The sequence below is a fragment of the Pseudophryne corroboree genome, chromosome 11, assembly GCF_028390025.1.
Source record: "Pseudophryne corroboree isolate aPseCor3 chromosome 11, aPseCor3.hap2, whole genome shotgun sequence".
Lineage (NCBI taxonomy): Eukaryota > Metazoa > Chordata > Amphibia > Anura > Myobatrachidae > Pseudophryne > Pseudophryne corroboree.
The window spans coordinates 42,427,966-42,445,399 of NC_086454.1; the positions used below are offsets into that span (position 1 = coordinate 42,427,966).

At 46.7% G+C, this 17,434-nt stretch overlaps 1 long non-coding RNA gene across 2 annotated transcripts; it reads right to left on the reverse strand.

Annotated features, from left to right (window-relative positions):
• Nucleotides 1–324: 324 nt before the first annotated feature.
• Nucleotides 325–17,077, reverse strand: LOC134969889 (uncharacterized). Of its 2 annotated transcripts, XR_010189549.1 has the most exons (5): nt 17,010–17,077; nt 7,667–7,727; nt 5,611–5,688; nt 5,468–5,527; nt 325–403 (listed from the first exon to the last, which is right to left on the reverse strand). It is a non-coding gene; the product is annotated as an uncharacterized LOC134969889 (long non-coding RNA). The 2 variants fall into 2 exon arrangements; XR_010189550.1 differs by lacking the exon at nt 7,667–7,727 and having other exon boundaries at nt 17,010–17,076.
• Between the last annotated feature and the right edge of the window lie 357 nt (nt 17,078–17,434).

The window sequence follows — 17,434 nt, forward strand, 5'->3', positions numbered from 1 at the left end:
CTCGGAAACCCAGACGTGGTTGGCGGAAGTTGCATATATGCCAATCATACCACACAGCCCATCCGGATAGCGGACAGTCAGTGGAGCCGGGAGCCAGAGCCGCCAGGGGCAGCAATCGCTGAGCTCCCGGGAGTGCAGCGCAATACCGCAGATCGGATCTCTGTTCCGATCTGCGGCGGCGACGGGGGGCCCTTTAAAAAAAGGGGGCCCGGGGTACTTATCCCCGGGACCCCCCTCTTAATCCGGCTCTGGACACAGAAGCACAAAAACCACCATAAGCTTCACATCAAACCAAACAGCCGTACACGATAAGACAGAGACTGACCTGTGCCTCCACCAACACAACACTGTATATCTGCTGGAAGCAGCTCCAACTGGCAGCACGCGGGACGGACAGTAGGATCTATGGGTAGAAAGAACAGGGGAACATATAAGTAATATAAGAAAAGGATTTCAGCGACATAATGCAGCGAAACATGACTGTAACCCTGAAGGTTTGAGATTTATAGCAAGTGACAGTGAACAACCGAATTGGCCAGGAGGGGATTTTGGGCCCAAAAGGATTCTCCTTTAATATACAGTCTGGCTGGATACAGTGGGTGAGGAGAGTATACAGAATCACCACCGTGTACTGTAGTGTATAACATAAGAAGATACTGGTACGGGACGTATAGACATTCTGTGCTACAATTGCTAATCACTATGACATTCCCTAGAATCACATTAGAGTCCGTTACACCTGGATACATATTATTTGGTGACTATCATTTCACTTCTATGCTTAATACCAAAGCCGGACTGAGCGCCGCATGCATTCTGTTATTATATGTACCACAGAGGCTGGACCCCTCTCACATGCGGGCGGCACAACGAGGCGCTATGCGGACTGTTACTGATCCAGAGCGCTAAAGTCAGCTCCTTCTATTACCATTTATGTTTAGCCCATTAGACCAGATGTTCCCAAAAAAGTTCCTCAAGGCACCCCAACGGCCCAGGTTTAAAGTATATCCATGCTTGGCCACAGGTGACCTAATAAGTAGCTCAGTCCATTTGATTCAACCATCTGCGCTGAGCCATGGATATACCTACAACCTGGACCGTTGGGTGCCTTGAGGAACGTGTCTGGGAACCTCTGCACTAGACTATAGCAGCCCAGGGAAGTAACACCTGCAGCATAACACAAGGAGCGCATATGGGATTGTTGGACTCTTGCCGCTGAAGATTAGATAGGGCCACTGATGGATTTACAAAATACTAGAGAAAGAAATGAGACTACTGTGAAACATCTACAGCTTAGAATGGAACAAACTACAGGAGGACATTCACAAAGGACTACCTGTAGTATATGAAATAACTACATTGCAAACTACAGTATCTAAGATGCCGCAACAAGAAAATGATACACATAAGGAAGAGTAGTTAGAGGAATCCACAGAGAGTGAAGACAAAATGAAATCATTTTAAATCTACACAAAAGAAATAAACAAGCCCAGACAATCACTAGAACAAGGATGGTGGGACCTAGACCTGACTACACTGAGGAGGGCAACTTACACAGAGGAATGGGGAGACTGTAAGCACAGACCCCAATTTTTTTGAATTAGGTGTGTATAAAACACCAGACACAAGTCAGAACCCAACAATATCAACACAACTGAGAACAACAGGAGGAGGGACAAACACAACACTGAAAAGGAAACTAGAAGAGGAGATTGGGGAGGAGAGGGATCCAAAACACTCATCACAGAGAAATCTGACACTAAACCAATAGGAACCTTTCAATTAAGTGGAGAAATCCTGTCAGAATCCCACATCTCACGTTTCAACAAAGGAATAGGGGTCTATTTACTAAGCTTTGGACGGAGATAAAGTTCCAGCCAATCAGCTTCTAACTGCCATTTTTCAAACACAGCCTGTAATATGGTAGTTAGAAGCTGATTGGCTGGGACTTTATTTCCATCCACTTTATCTCCATCTAAGGCTTAGTAAATTGACCCCTAAAATTTGAACCAACCAATAAAAAAAAAACTATTTTGAAACATATTTCGATGGAAACATTTTTGCAAGAACGTTAACACTAAAAAAAGTATTTCTTTACAAACAAAGCTACAAAAACACACACACACACACACACACACACACACACACACACACACACACACACACACACACACACACACACACACACCAACTCAGGGCTAGCATCAAGCCCAAGGCATCTGCTGGGTAACGTTATGCCAACACGTGTACAGGCGGTGCTGGGTGACATTGGCAAATATAAAAAATGTCTGAATCTAACAAAATCAGAGAGAATCATTAGAAGAGGAAGGGAGGGGGTATTGTACTGATGAAGAAGTCCCAATAGTAGAGGAAGCACATTGGACATTAGGAGATACAGAACCCTATTCAGTATAATGTCAAATTCTGCTTAGAAGCCGTTTCTGCGCTCAAATAGTTGCCGCCCAGAAACAGAGAAAAAATGACCATCGTAAAAATTGCAAATGCATCGCAATATGCGGGCTGATTGCAAAACCATATGCAATTAACTTCAAAGACATTACCTATCTGCGCCAGGCAAGATCGTCCACAATTTTTGTTACACAAGAGGCTGGAAGCGGTCATCGCTGATGTGAGAGGTCCTCCTTAAAAATGCCCGGGCACGCCTGGGTTTTTTCAGACACACCCAGAAAACGGCAGGTTTCCGCCCAGAAACGCCGGCTTCCTGTCAGTCAAACAGTGGCTGCATTGCGATCACGACGTGTACACCTTTTTAGTCGCTATTTTTGCTAGTGCATGTGCAATAAGAATGCTGCATTCGATAATCGGCCAGACTGCAATCCTTACTGAATGAGGTCCACAGACACATAATGTAAATTGAAATAGGACCCCGCAACAACACTTCAGGAAGTCCTTCATAGTCCACTCCAGGTAGTGAAGGAAGAAGGTATCCTCAACAAATAAGAGTATGAATTCCTTAATAACCCACACCAAGTGACCCCAGTGGAGAAATCCTGTCAGAATTCCTCAATAACCCACAACAAGTGACCCCAGATTTTTATTTCTTCCAAAATACACAAGGATTTGGAGAGAACCCCCTACATCACATATAAATTCACTGACAGCGAATCTATCAGAATACAACGATTAATTTCTACAACCACATGTCAAGAAAGCAATGATCGTACAGTATATAAGGATGTAAGTCCTGAACATTCTAAGGACATAATTCAGGTCTGATCGCAGATCACAATCCAACCGCAAAAAATACCAAAAAGATGTGGGCGCATGAACAGCGCCCGTCCTGTGCATGCGCCCGCATTTTCTGCGGAGGGGGGGGCGCAGAAGATGCGTCCGCCCCTGCCTGTTATTCAGCCAGAGAAGGTTGCGGAGCACGCACGCGGGGGGAGGGGGGGGGATTGGGGAGGCAACACTCCATTTCCAGGGTGGAGACGGAGCGTTGCGGGGCAGAGGCTGCCAAATGGGGGGGGGGGGGGTGCGGCACAAATGGGGGCATGATCGCGGTGGCTACATGATGTCACACGCATCCGCCGCATTCGGAAACATGGCGGCGGGCCTCCTGCAAGAGGCTTCCTTAATTCCTGCTAACAAGCAGAGATTGCGATGCGATCGCAATTTCTGCTTGTTGAAGGGGGGAAGCGGCGATCAGCGGGCCTAATTCAGAGTTGATCGCACCAGCAAATTTGTTAGCAAATGGGCAAAACCATGGTGGTCATTCTAAGTTGATCACTAGCTGCATTTGTTCGCAGCGCAGCGATCAGGCAAAAAAAAACGGCAGTTCTGTGCATGCGTATGCGGCGCAATGCACGCGTGCGATGTATGGGCACAACGACCGATGCAGTTTTGCACAGGGTCTAGCGATGCATTTCAGTCGCACTGCTTGCCGCAGAGTGATTGACATGAAGTGGGCGTTTCTGGGTGGCAACTGACCGTTTTCAAGGAGTGTGCGGAAAAATGCAGGCGTGGCAGAAAAAATGCAGGCCTGGCTGGGCGAACGTTGGGCGGGTGTGTGATGTCAAATCCGGAACTGAATAGTCTGAAGTGATCGCAAGCGCTGAGTAGGTTTTGAGCTACTCTGAAACTGCACAAAAAGTTTTTGCAGGCGCTCTGCGATACAACCATTCACACTTCTGCTAAGCTAAAATACACTCCCAGTGGGCGACGGCATAGCATTTGCACGGCTGCTAAAAACTGCTAGCGAGCGATCAACTCGGAATGACCCCCAATGTGCACTGCAGGTGGGGCAGATATAACATGTGCCAAGAGAGTTAGATTTGGGTGGGTAGTGTTCAAACTGAAATCTAATTGCAGTGTTAAAATTAAGCAGCCAGTATTTACCCTGCAAAGAAACAAAATAACCCACCTAAATCTAAATCTCTCTGCAAATGTTATATCTGCCCCACTTGGTTTTGACCATTAGAGAAAAAGTTTGCTGTTGCGATCAGGTCTGAATTAGGTCCAAAGTCCTTAACATTCTAAATCAGCAAGCTTGGAAGAGTACATACTAGTGAGCTGCAAGTTATGTGACCTCCTTGCTCCTTATATACAATAATACACCAAAGTCCCTGATTTACAACAGAGACTAGATCAGAACCATGGGGGTAATTCCAAGTTGATCGCAGCAGGATTTTTGATAGCAATTGGGCAAAACCATGGCCCTCATTCCGAGTTGTTCGCTCGCAAGGCGATTTTAGCAGTATTGCACACGCTAAGCCGCCGCCTACTGGGAGTGAATCTTAGCATAGTAAAATTGCGAACGATGTATTCGCAATATTGCGATTACACACCTCGTAGCAGTTTCAGAGTAGCTTCAGACTTACTCGGCATCTGCGATCAGTTCAGTGCTTGTCGTTCCTGGTTTGACGTCACAAACACACCCAGCGTTCGCCCAGACACTCCCCCGTTCCTCCGGCCACTCCTGCGTTTTTCCCGGAAACGGTAGCGTTTTTTCCCACACGCCCATAAAACGGCCTGTTTCCGCCCAGTAACACCCATTTCCTGTCAATCACATTACGATCGCCGGTGCGAAGAAAAAGCCGTGAGTAAAAATCCTATCTTCATAGCAAATTTACTTGGCGCAGTCGCAGTGCGGACATTGCGCATGCGCACTAAGCGGAAAATCGCTGCGATGCGATGAAATTTACCGAGCGAACAACTCGGAATGAGGGCCCATGTGCACTGCAGGGGAGGCAGATATAACATGTGCAGAAAGAATTAGATTTGGGTGGGTTATTTTATTTCTGTGCAGGGTAAATATTGGCTGCTTTATTTTTACACTGCAAATTAGATTGCAGATTGAACACACCACACCCAAATCTAACTCTCTCTGCACATGTTATATCTGCCTCCCCTGCAGTGCACATGGTTTTGCCCAATTACTAACAAAAATCCTGCTGTGATCAACTTGGAATTACCCCCATTTTAGGAGTAATAAAGAATTACTACAAACCTCAGTTACAGAGCAAACGGGCGGATCATCCACTGCGGAAAATGCTGTAACCTGAAGAACCTGGGACACAGAAGCACAAAACCCACCATAAGCTTCACATCAAACCAAACCAAACAGCCGTACACGATAAGACAGAGACTGACCTGTGCCTCCACCAACACAACACTGTATATCTGCTGGATGCAGCTCCAACTGGCAGCACGCGGGGCGGACAGTAGGATCTATGGGTAGAAAGAACAGGGGAACATATAAGTAATATAAGAAAAGGATTTCAGCGACATAATGCAGAGAAACATGACTGTAACCCTGAAGGTTTGAGATTTATAGCAAGTGACAGTGAACAACCGAATTGGCCAGGAGGAGATTTTGGCCCCAAAAGGATTTTCCATTAATATTCAGTCTGGCTGGATACAGTGGGTGAGGAGAGTATACATAATCACCACCGTATACTGTAGTGTACAACATAAGAAGATACTGGTACGGGACGTATAGACATTCTGTGCTACAATTGCCAATCACTATGACATTCCCTAGAATTACATTAGAGTCCGTTACACCTGGATACATATTATTTGGTGACTATCATTTCACTTCTATGCTTATTACCAAAGCCGGACTGAGCGCCGCATCCTGCCTGCATCCCTCCTCATTCCTGTGACTTTCTCCCAGCACTGGCAACTGGTGCCCAGAACAGTAAGCTGTGGGGGCTGCAAAGGGAGGAGGGGTAGAAAGAGAGGCTGGAGCTGCAGAGCGTTTCTTTAGGTGCGCTTAGGCAGCTTCTATATATGTCCATATAGGAATGTACAGATGTAGTAATGGGTGAACGGTAAAGTGCATAGGTTTGTGCTTGCTGGAGATGATGGTGGGGTGAGGAGGGGATGATGGTGGGGGGAGGTGATGGTGGGGTGGGGAGGATGTGATGTCAGGGGCTGTGGGAGGAGGATGATGATGAAAGAGGCGTGGGAAATGATGGCGGCAGAGCCGTAAGCAGACTTTTTGGTGCCCTGTGTCAGAAACTGAATTGGCGCCTCCTCCCTCACCTATTTTTCCTATAGAGGCATAAGGCGCATGCCTCGTGGGGAAGGGGCATGACAAAATTGATCCCAAAGCCCATGCACAATACCGACGCCGGGATCCTGGCCGGTGACCAGCCCACCAGTCGGCATGCCGACCAACAGGGACTGTTCCCACTCATGGGTATCGTGGACATCCATAGAGTGGGAATAGAACCTGTGGTGAGCACAGCAAGCCCGCAAGGGGCTTCGTTGCGCTCGCCACCCCTGCCGGCCATCTAACCACCAGGATCCTGGTGTCGGTAAGGTGACTAGTGAAACGAACCCAACCCATACACACACATGTATGGAACAGTGCAAGAAAATGGATTTGTATACGAATCCTCTTTACACCACATTCATGCACTTAACTTGAGAACTCACTGTTATTTAGTTACAATACCCTTTTTTAAATAACACATTTTAATATACTGCCATACCCAGGATTCAAACCTATAACCTGTTGCATTCCAGTCAAACACCCTGCTCATTGGTCTATTTGATCCTGCATAGAAACTATGAGATTTCTAACAATAAGAAGCTACTTGTACTTTGTGAAAAAATAATCAGCATTGCAATTGACCAGATCTATGTAATGTGCAGACACACATCCAATCCCTAGCAGCCACACACTACATAGATCTGCTCAGCTGCAATGCTGATCACATTTTCAAAGTACAAGGTAAGCTTAAATTAGTTAGAATTCTGTATCTTTCTATGTAAATTCTAAGTGAGTTGCTGGGGTATAAAAAGGGGGGAAGCTGCAAGTAAAAGTATTGAAAACAGATAATTGACAAGTCCTGCCAACAGCGCCCCCTATCCTACAGCGCTATGTGCGGTGCACACTCCGCACACACCTAGTTACGGCCCTGGACGGTGGGGTGGGGATGATGATGTGGGGGGTGAGGAAAATGATGGGGGGAACTGCCCAATCAGGCTGTCCTGGGCCCCACAATTTCTGATGGCAGCCCTGACCAGTGCCGCATCCAATCCACAATGACTGGCGAACAAAACCAAGACTGACATATATTACATAAGGACACACAACTCAGAAACTTTCCAGCAAAAATCAGATGTAGTAAGCCCCCGATTTAAAACAGAGACCAGATAAGAGCCATTTTAGGAATAATAAAGAATTAGTTCAAACCTCAGTTACAAAGAAAACGTGGGGTATATTCCACTGCAGAGAATGCTGTAACTGCAGGAACCTGTGATACAGAAGCACAAACCCCACAGTAAGCTTTACATCAAACTTAACCACGCAGAAAAAAAGAAGAAAAAAGAAAAATGCAGGTGCACACTTGAAACACTAAGATTACTGATAATCAGAATAATTATAATAAACTCTACAATTTAACATGGATTAGTAATAAGGTTTCTGAGCAAAGCAGTCTATACATTAGAATGGACACTATGAAAGGTAAGTTCTGGATAAATATATACTATATACTGTGTCAATATTAGGGCTGTAGGGACCCACCTGATAAAAGTTTGCCTTGCCGTGGTAGGAGGGCTCACACTTTTAGCCAATCTAAGGCCCTCATTCCGAGTTGTTCGCTCGCTAGCTACTTTTAGCAGCTTTGCACATGCTAAGCCGCCGCCTATTGGGAGTGAATATTAGCTTTGCAGAATTGCGAACGAAAGATTAGCAGAATTGCGAATAGAAATTTCTTAGCAGTTTCTGAGTAGCTCGAGACTTACTCCTACACTGCGATCAGTTCAGTCCTTTTCGTTCCTGGTTTGACGTCACTAACACACCCAGCGTTCGCCCAGCCACTCCCCCGTTTCTCCAGACACTCCCGCGTTTTTCCCTGACACGCCTGCGTTTTTACGCACACACCCAGAAAACGGTCAGTTTCCGCCCAGAAACACCCACATCCTGTCAATCACACTCCGATCACCAGAACAATGAAAAATCTTCAAAAGGGCAGAGGATTTATAGGCTGCAGAGGGGGATGTGACGTCAGACGCCAGTATGCTGAGAAAGCCTGCATCTGCCAAAGTGAAACGTAGAGGGTCTGAGAGATTCAAGCAGTGATCAGCGTGGTTTGAAGTAAACATTCCACAGGCTGTGATTTACTGCAGCTCATACGGAGACAGCAATAGTTCTTATGCACAGAGGAGAAACAGCGCTGCACGGTGAGACAACGGAGTTCGTGTGGGGTGGAGCCCCGGAGTAAACAGATCATCACTACAGTCATAGGACAGTGGACACGCGAGTCTGGCTAAGTTAGCCACTGAGTTCTGGAGTAGCCTAATGACTGGGACAGTCTCATACACTCAGAGCCGGCCCTAACCAATATGATGCCCTAGGCAAGATTTTGGCTGGTGCCCCCTAGCACCGCCGCTAGTTCTGCAGGAGATGCCTGGCATGAGTCAGCTGGCAGCTCTGCTAAAGTTGGGCGCCTTTTGTTTATGAAAATGCATCTTATTTGCATTACTATGTGGTTAGGATACACAAGCAGCTTCTGCTGTTTAAAATAATATGCAGCATGCCTATATTCTGTGTGCTACTGCGGCTGTATCTGCATACGAAATGCTACATTTCAGTGATTTCCAGGAATACATTGCAACGTAGCATTTTGTATGCAGATACAGCAGCTGTCACACACAGAATATAGGCATGCTGCATATCATTTTAATCAGCAGAACCTGCTGGTGCCCCTAAGCATACCAAATGCCCTAGGAATTTGCCTAGTTTGCCTATGCCTAAGGCCGGCTCTGCATACACTATACTAAACAGCTGCGTCCTGGTGTAAAGACTCATAATTAGCCTCTAAAGAAGAGTGAAGTAATATAAAGGCCCCCCTCTGCCCCTCCGTAGACTACAAGGCTGGCAGCCTATATAAGAGAGAGACTCTGGTCACGAATGACTGAACACTGCCTTACAAGGTAAATCACTGCTATCTCAGTGAAACTGACATTGATTATACATTGAGCATTTAGAAGTGATTCTCCACACTGCGGGCACCACCTGAGAACAAATAGAGATTAACAAGACTATATCCCTCATACAGAGAGGAAATTCAGCAGACTACCAGTTTGGGATCTCCAATTTGAATAGTGATCTGTTGGGGCTCCTCCTAGATACAGCAATTGGTGACATTTACACGATACTTGCCAGTCCCTACATATTACATGGAAATCAAGTTGTTATCAAAGGATTGCAATCCAAAAATCCTGTGCACAGGTATAAAAGCAACATTTGGTCACTATTCAGGTTGTGTGTGTTTGGGTACCCGATGCTAATGTTTATACAGTAATTAAGCATAGTTGTGATAATTGATTAGTGTCTTGTTTGTGCTTAAAGGCATCATTGTTGTATTATACTGAGTACCTACTGTACTAGTGTACAGGCTATATCGCATGCACTGGTTCTTGAAATAAATACACCTGCATTATTAATGAACGTTGTTTTCCATATTCAAAAGTGTGTTACTCATACCTTCAGACCTCTCCGCGAAGAGAATAGAAGTATCATCGCGAAGCGGATTTCTGGTAAGCACATTGCCATAAGGGGTTAACCTGAGGGTACCACACTGGCAACAGGCTCCCTGCTTCGTGGGACTGAGGGGAGAGAAGCAGACCACTTTCCTGGACTGATGGGCTCTGCTTCTTAGGCTACTGGACACCATTAACTCCAGAGGGTCGGAACACAGGTGTCGTCCTTGCTGTTCGTCCCAGAGCCGCGCCGCCGTCCTCCTCACAGAGCCGGAAGATAGAAGCCGGGTAAGTATATGAAGTAAGAAGACTTCAAAGGTGGCAGAAGACTTCAGATCTTCAGAGAGGTACCACGCAGCGGTCGCACTGCGCGCCATTGCTCCCACAGACACACACAAGGCACAGCAAGGGTGCAGGGCGCTGGGGGGGGGCGCCCTGGGCAGCAATAATTACCTCACATTAAACTGGCACCATTATTAGATACTGCGGAGGCAGTATGTTATAAAACCCCCGCCAGTATAAACAAATGAGCGGGACCGAAGCCCGCCAACGAGGGGGTGGGGCTTAATCCTCCAGCATTAACTAGCACCATTTTCTCCACAGCATGCTGCAGACAAGCTGCTCCCGGACTCTCCCCTGCTGAACAGGTAACGGGACAAAAAATGAGGGGGGGGGGGGGGGCACATTTATTTGGTGCAAATTATATATAAAAAGCACTATTCAGGCTGGGACTTTGTTTTCAGTATCTAGTGGCGCTGGGTGTGTGCTGGCATACTCTCTCTCTGTCTCTCCAAAGGGCCTTATTGGGGGGCTGTCCCCATATTCATATATCCCAGTGTGTGTGGGGGTGTCAGTACGTGTGTGTCGACATGTCTGAAGCGGAAGGCTCGTCTAGGGAGGATGCAGAGCAGATGGTGGTGGTGTCTCCGTCGGCACAGCCGACACCTGATTGGTTGGATATGTGGAATGTTTTAAATGCTAATGTGACCTTATTACATAAGAGATTGGACAAAGCAGAGTCCAAGGACAAAGCAGGGAGTCAATCCATGGCTTTGACTGTGTCACAAGACCCTTCAGGGTCCCATAAACGTCCCTTTTCCCAGATAGCAGACACTGATACCGACACGGATTCTGACTCCAGTGTCGACTATGATGATGCAAGGTTGCACCCAAGGGTGGCCAAGAGTATTCAATATATGATTATGGCAATAAAAGATGTTTTGCATATCACAGAGGACCCCTCTGTCCCTGACACGGGGGTCTGCATGTTTAAGGAAAAGAAACCTGAGGTAACGTTTCCCCCATCTCATGAGCTGAACGCTTTATTTGAAAAGGCTTGGGAAACTCCAGACAAGAGACTGCAAGTTCCCAAGAGAATTATTATGGCGTATCCTTTCCCCTCAAAGGACAGGTTATGGTGGGAATCCTCGCCCACGGTGGACAAGGCCTTGACGCGCTTGTCCAAAAAGGTTGCACTACCGTCCCCGGACATGGCAGCCCTCAAGGATCCTGCGGATCGCAGACAGGAAACTACCTTAAAATCAATTTATGCAACTACGGGTGCCCTACTCAGACCGGCAGTAGCGTCAGCATGGGTGGGTAGCGCAAATGCAGTGTGGGCAGATAACTTGTCATCTGACGTTGACACCCTAGATAAAGATAGTATTTTGTTGACCTTGGGTCACATTAAGGACGCAGCGTTATATATGAGAGAGGCTGCGAGAGATATTGGGCTGTTGGGTTCAAGAGACAATGCCATGGCAGTTTCTGCTAGAAGGTCCCTGTGGACCCGTCAATGGACAGGTGATGCTGATTCAAAGAGACATATGGAGGCTTTGCCTTACAAAGGTGAAGTTTTATTTGGGGAGGGCCTCGCGGACCTGGTTTCTACCGCGAGTAAGTCTTCTTTTTTGCCTTACGTTCCCCCACAGCAAAAGAAAACACCTCAATACCAGATGCAGTCCTTTCGGTCGCATAAGTTCATAAAGGGTTGGGGCTCTTCCTTCCTCGCCAGAGGTAGAGGTAGAGGGAAAAGGACACCAGCTACGGCTAGTTCCCAGGAACAAAAATCCTCCCCGGCCTCTACAAAATCCACCGCATGACGCTGGGGCTCCGCTGCGGGAGTCCGCACCGGTGGGGGCACGTCTTCGGCTCTTCAGCCAAGTCTGGGTTCAGTCGGATTTGGATCCTTGGGTGGTCAAAATTTTATCCCGAGGCTTCAAACTGGAGTTCGAAGATGTGCCTCCACACCGATTTTTCAAATCGGCCTTGCCAGCTTCTCCCCCCAGAGAGGGAAATAGTTTCAGCTGCCATTACAAAAGCTGTGTCAACAGCAGGTGATTATCAAGGTTCCCCTAGTGCAACAGGGGAAAGGGTTTTATTCAACTCTATTTGTGGTCCCGAAGCCGGATGGCTCGGTCAGACCAATTCTGAATGTAAAATCCCTGAACCTATATTTGAAAAGGTTCAAATTCAAGATGGAATCTCTCCGGGCAGTGATCTCCAGCCTGGAAGGGGGGGATTTTATGGTGTCACTAGACATAAAGGATGCATACCTTTGTCAAAGTCAGAAAAATATCACGCTGCACATTGCCATATATGCACCTCATGCGTGTGCCCGCTGCACGAGCATGAGCTCTCCCGTGCGTGCGTATACTCGCGGTCGCGTGCACTCGCGGGCGCGCGGTATGCGCATTTACGGTAGAGTTTGTGTGCGTCTAGCGGGCGACTCAATCGTAACATAATTTAGTCATATAATGTATTTTGTAGATTATGGTCCCTTTGATAGAATCTGAAAGTTTAGTTAATATAGCATGTTCGGGGACAGAGAGATTCCTCTTTGTTTGATACGAAGGGTCAGACAGGGGTTACACAGTGGTGTTTAGTATCCATCGGAAGAGAATATAATTAGCAATATTCCGGTGTTGGTTTGAAGCGGATTACTCGCTCGTGCGTATAGTTATGGACATAAGAAGTTTATGGACATTTACTATATTTGCACTTTATTACCCATGCGGCGGGAAACCCAGTTTCCCTCCCACCTGAGCAGTTTGAAATAGTCACAGCCCACCTGTATGAACCAACCTATGACCTTTTGTTATAATGCAGAGACGAATTCCTGTGTCCAATGAACAATAAGAATGTAGGGACCATTGTACTGTACTGTGTGTAAGTGTATATAAAGACAAGCCGATCTGGGCCAGCTCTCTACTCTTCTCAACGGTTCTCATCACTGATAATCGGGAGCTGGATATCCAGAAAGGCGCTTGCGATTGTTCCCCTTGTGCATAAGTTCTCTGCAACCATATTTATCTCCTATTTGTTGTAAGCCATTTCTCTCTCTCCTTCCCCCTTAAATGTAATTGTGTCTTTGTTGTATTTTAACGTGTAGTAACTCGGTTAGGTATTTTATGTTAGTTTGGTAGTGTATAACTTGTATTGTGTATTCTTTTGCGATTGAACGTTCATTCATTCCCTTAAAAGGTGTTAGACCCTTAGACCGGTATTTGAGTGTTTATTATATTGCTAAAGGGTTCTCAGAGCGTAAGAATCGCTCATACAGCTTTCTAACTAACAAGGTTACACTGTGTTGCATTTACACCTTATCACTGCACAAAGGTTTACAATATAAGTACATTGTTTAGGATATTGTTACAAAGGTTTAACTCTGTGAGCGTCAGCGCCGCTCGTGATCTCCTCGTGGTCTCGAGCGTCCGCTACACTGATAACGTATCATTACGTTAGTCGGCAGCCTATAGCGTGCTTGCCTTTACGCATTAAGCCGTGAGCGAACGTGCCGCTTGTGCGTCTCGTCCACCGCTAAGCGTCCGCTACGCTGAGTACGTACCCTTACGGTACCACTTACTCTAATAGCGTACTGAGTCTCTCAACCTTTTATCGTGTTTTATATAGGATATATATTAGGCTTTGTCACCTTCATGTCTTTATATATCCGCCTCATCAGGCGTACCTGAGATACGCTGTACGGGATTGTCATTACCAGTTTCAGACGTTGCCGTTTGGGCTTTCCACGGCCCCGAGAATTTTCACCAAGGTAATGGCGGACATGATGGTGCTCCTGCGCAAGCAAGGGGTCACAGTTATCCCATACTTGGACGATCTCCTGATAAAGGCAAGATCAAGAGATCAGTTACTTAAAAATGCTTCTCTCTCCCTGAGAGTACTACAACAACACGGCTGGATTCTAAATCTACCAAAGTCGCAGTTGGTTCCGACAACTCGGCTGTCATTTTTGGGCATGGTTCTGGACACGGAAAAAAAAGAGGGTTTTTCTTCCAGTGGAAAAAGCCCAGGAACTCCAGAACATGGTCAAGGACATGCTGAAACCGAAAAGAGTGTCAGTTCATCAATGCACTCGAGTATTGGGAAAGATGGTGGCGGCCTACGAGGCCATTCCGTTCGGCAGGTTCCATGCGAGAACTTTTCAGTGGGACCTTCTGGACAAGTGGTCAGGGTCCCATCTACAAATGCATCGGAGGATTAGCCTGTCCCCCAGGGCCAGGGTATCTCTCCTGTGGTGGCTTCAGAGTGCTCACCTTCTAGAGGGTCGCAGGTTCGTCATTCAAGATTGGGTTCTTGTGACCACGGACGTGAGCCTCCGAGGATGGCGAGCAGTCACACAAGGAAAACATTTTCAGGGAATATGGTCAAGCCAGGAGGCTTGTCTACACATCAATGTGCTGGAATTAAGGGCCATATACAACGGCCTACAACAGGCGGAGAATCTTCTTCGCAACCTACCCGTTCTAATCCAGTCAAACGTCACAGCCGTGGCGCATGTAAACCGCCAGGGCGGGACAAGGAGCAGAGCAGCAATGGCAGAAGCCACCAGGATTCTTCGCTGGGCGGAAAATCATGTAAGCGCTCTGTCAGCAGTCTTCATTCCGGGAGTAGACAACTGGGAAGCAGACTTCCTCAGCAGACACGATCTCCATCCAGGAGAGTGGGGACTTCATCAAGAAGTCTTTGCAGTAATAACAAGTCGTTGGGGACTTCCTCAAATAGACATGATGGCGCCACGCCTCAACAAAAAGCTTTGGACGTATTGTTCCAGGTCGAGGGACCCTCAGGCAGTGGCGGTGGACGCCCTAGTGACACCGTGGGTGTTTCAGTCGGTCTATGTGTTTCCTCCACTTCCACTCATCTCAAAAATATTGAGAATCATAAGACGAACAAGAGTGCAGACAATACTCACAGTTCCAGATTGGCCTCGAAGGGCCTGGTATTCAGATCTTCAGGAAATGCTCACAGAAGATACGTGGCCTCTTCCTCCCAGGGAGGACCTGTTGCAACAGGGGCCCTGTGTGTTCCAAGACTTACCGCAGTTACGTTTGACGGCATGGCGGTTGAACACCAAATCCTAGCTAGGAAAGGTATTCCGGGGGAAGTCATCCCTACTCTAATCAAAGCTAGGAAGGAGGTAACGGCGAAGCATTATCACCGTATCTGGAGGAAATATGTATCTTGGTGTGAAGCCAAGAATGCTTCTACGGAGGATTTTCAGCTGGGTCTTTTTCTCCATTTTCTACAGACAGGAGTGGATATGGGCCTAAAGTTAGGCTCCATTAAGGTGCAGATTTCGGCCTTATCTATATTATTTCAGAAGGAATTGGCTTCTCTCCCAGAAGTCCAGACTTTTGTAAAGGGAGTGCTGCACATCCAACCTCCTTTTGTGCCCCCAGTGGCACCGTGGGACCTTAACGTGGTGTTACAGTTCCTTAAATCACACTGGTTTGAACCTCTTCAAACGGTTGAATTAAAATTTCTCACTTGGAAAGTGGTCATGTTGTTGGCCTTGGCATCTGCGAGGCGGGTGTCCGAATTGGCGGGTTTGTCTCACAAGAGCCCCTATCTGATTTTCCATGTGGATCGAGCAGAGTTGAGAACTTGTCCTCAATTTCTACCTAAGGTGGTTTTGTCGTTTCATATGAATCAACCTATTGTGGTGCCGGTGGCTATGGGTAACTTGAAGGATTCCAACCCTGGATGTAGTCAGGGCCTTAAAAATCTATGTAGCCAGGACGGCTCGGGTTAGGAAAACAGAGGCACTGTTTGTCCTGTATGCAGCCAACAAGGTTGGCGCTCCTGCTTCTAAGCAGACTATTGCCCGCTGGATCTGTAACACGATTCAGCAGGCTCATTCTACGGCTCGATTGCCATTACCAAATTCGGTAAAGGCCCATTCCACTAGGAAGGTGGGCTCTTCTTGGGCGGCTGCCCGAGGCGTCTCGGCATTACAGCTTTGCCGAGCAGCTACTTGGTCAGGTTCAAACACTTTTGCAAAATTCTACAAGTTTGATACCCTGGCTAATGAGGACCTCATGTTTGCTCAGTCGGTGCTGCAGAGTCATCCGCACTTACGGAGTCCCCAGCATCCTCTAGGACGTAAGAGAAAATAAGATTTTAAACCTACCGGTAAATCTTTTTCTCCTAGTCCGTAGAGGATGCTGGGCGCCAGTCCCAGTGCGGACTAAATCTGCAAGACTTGTATATAGTTGTTGCTTACATAAGGGTTATGTTACAGTTGGAATCGGTCTTTGACTGATACTGTTTTTGTTCATGCTGTTAACTGGTTTAGTATATACCATGTTGTACGGTGTGTATGGTGTGGGTTGGTATGTATCTCGTCCGTAGATTAACAAAAATCCTTTCCTCGTACTGTCCATCTCCTCTGGGCACAGTTCTTTAACTGAGGTCTGGAGGAGGGGCATAGAGGGAGGAGCCAGTTCATACCCATCTAAAGTCTTAGAGTGCCCATGTCTCCTGCGGAGCCCGTCTATACCCCATGGTCCTTATGGAGTCCCCAGCATCCTCTACGGACTAGGAGAAAAAGATTTACCAGTAGGTTTAAAATCTTATTTTTCAAACATTTGAATCTCCCCCTTAATGTTTGAAGTGTGCACCAGCAATTTTCTGTGTGCCACTACAAGTCTCAGCATGGTAGCACCTCTTATTATGTTTGAAGTTAGGGTGTGCAGGCCAGCCCCCCTCCATCAAACCAAACCGTACACAATAAAGCAGAAACTTACCTGTGACTCCACCAACAGAATACTGTATATCTGCTGCTGCAATTGGCAGTACGTGGGACAGACCTATGGAAAGAAGAACAAGGGTACGTATAAGTAACGTAAGAATGGATTTCAGCAACATAGTGCCTCCCAACATTTCAGGGAAAAACATGACTGCAACCTTGAAGCTTTGTGACTTATAACCACTGAGCAGATACAACCTAATTAGCAAAGAGGGGATTTTGGGCTAAAATGTACAAAAATGAGAGACGATTGGGAACTCAAACTTAAAACCTTACAACCCAGAGGTCTAAATATAGATCTATAAAAAATATAATTGTGTGCACAGTTAAGCATGCAAAACTGAGTAGCATGTAAGGCATAATACAAAGATAATTTAGGGTGTGCAAAACCAAAATAGTATGAACCCAAGAACATACGTTATA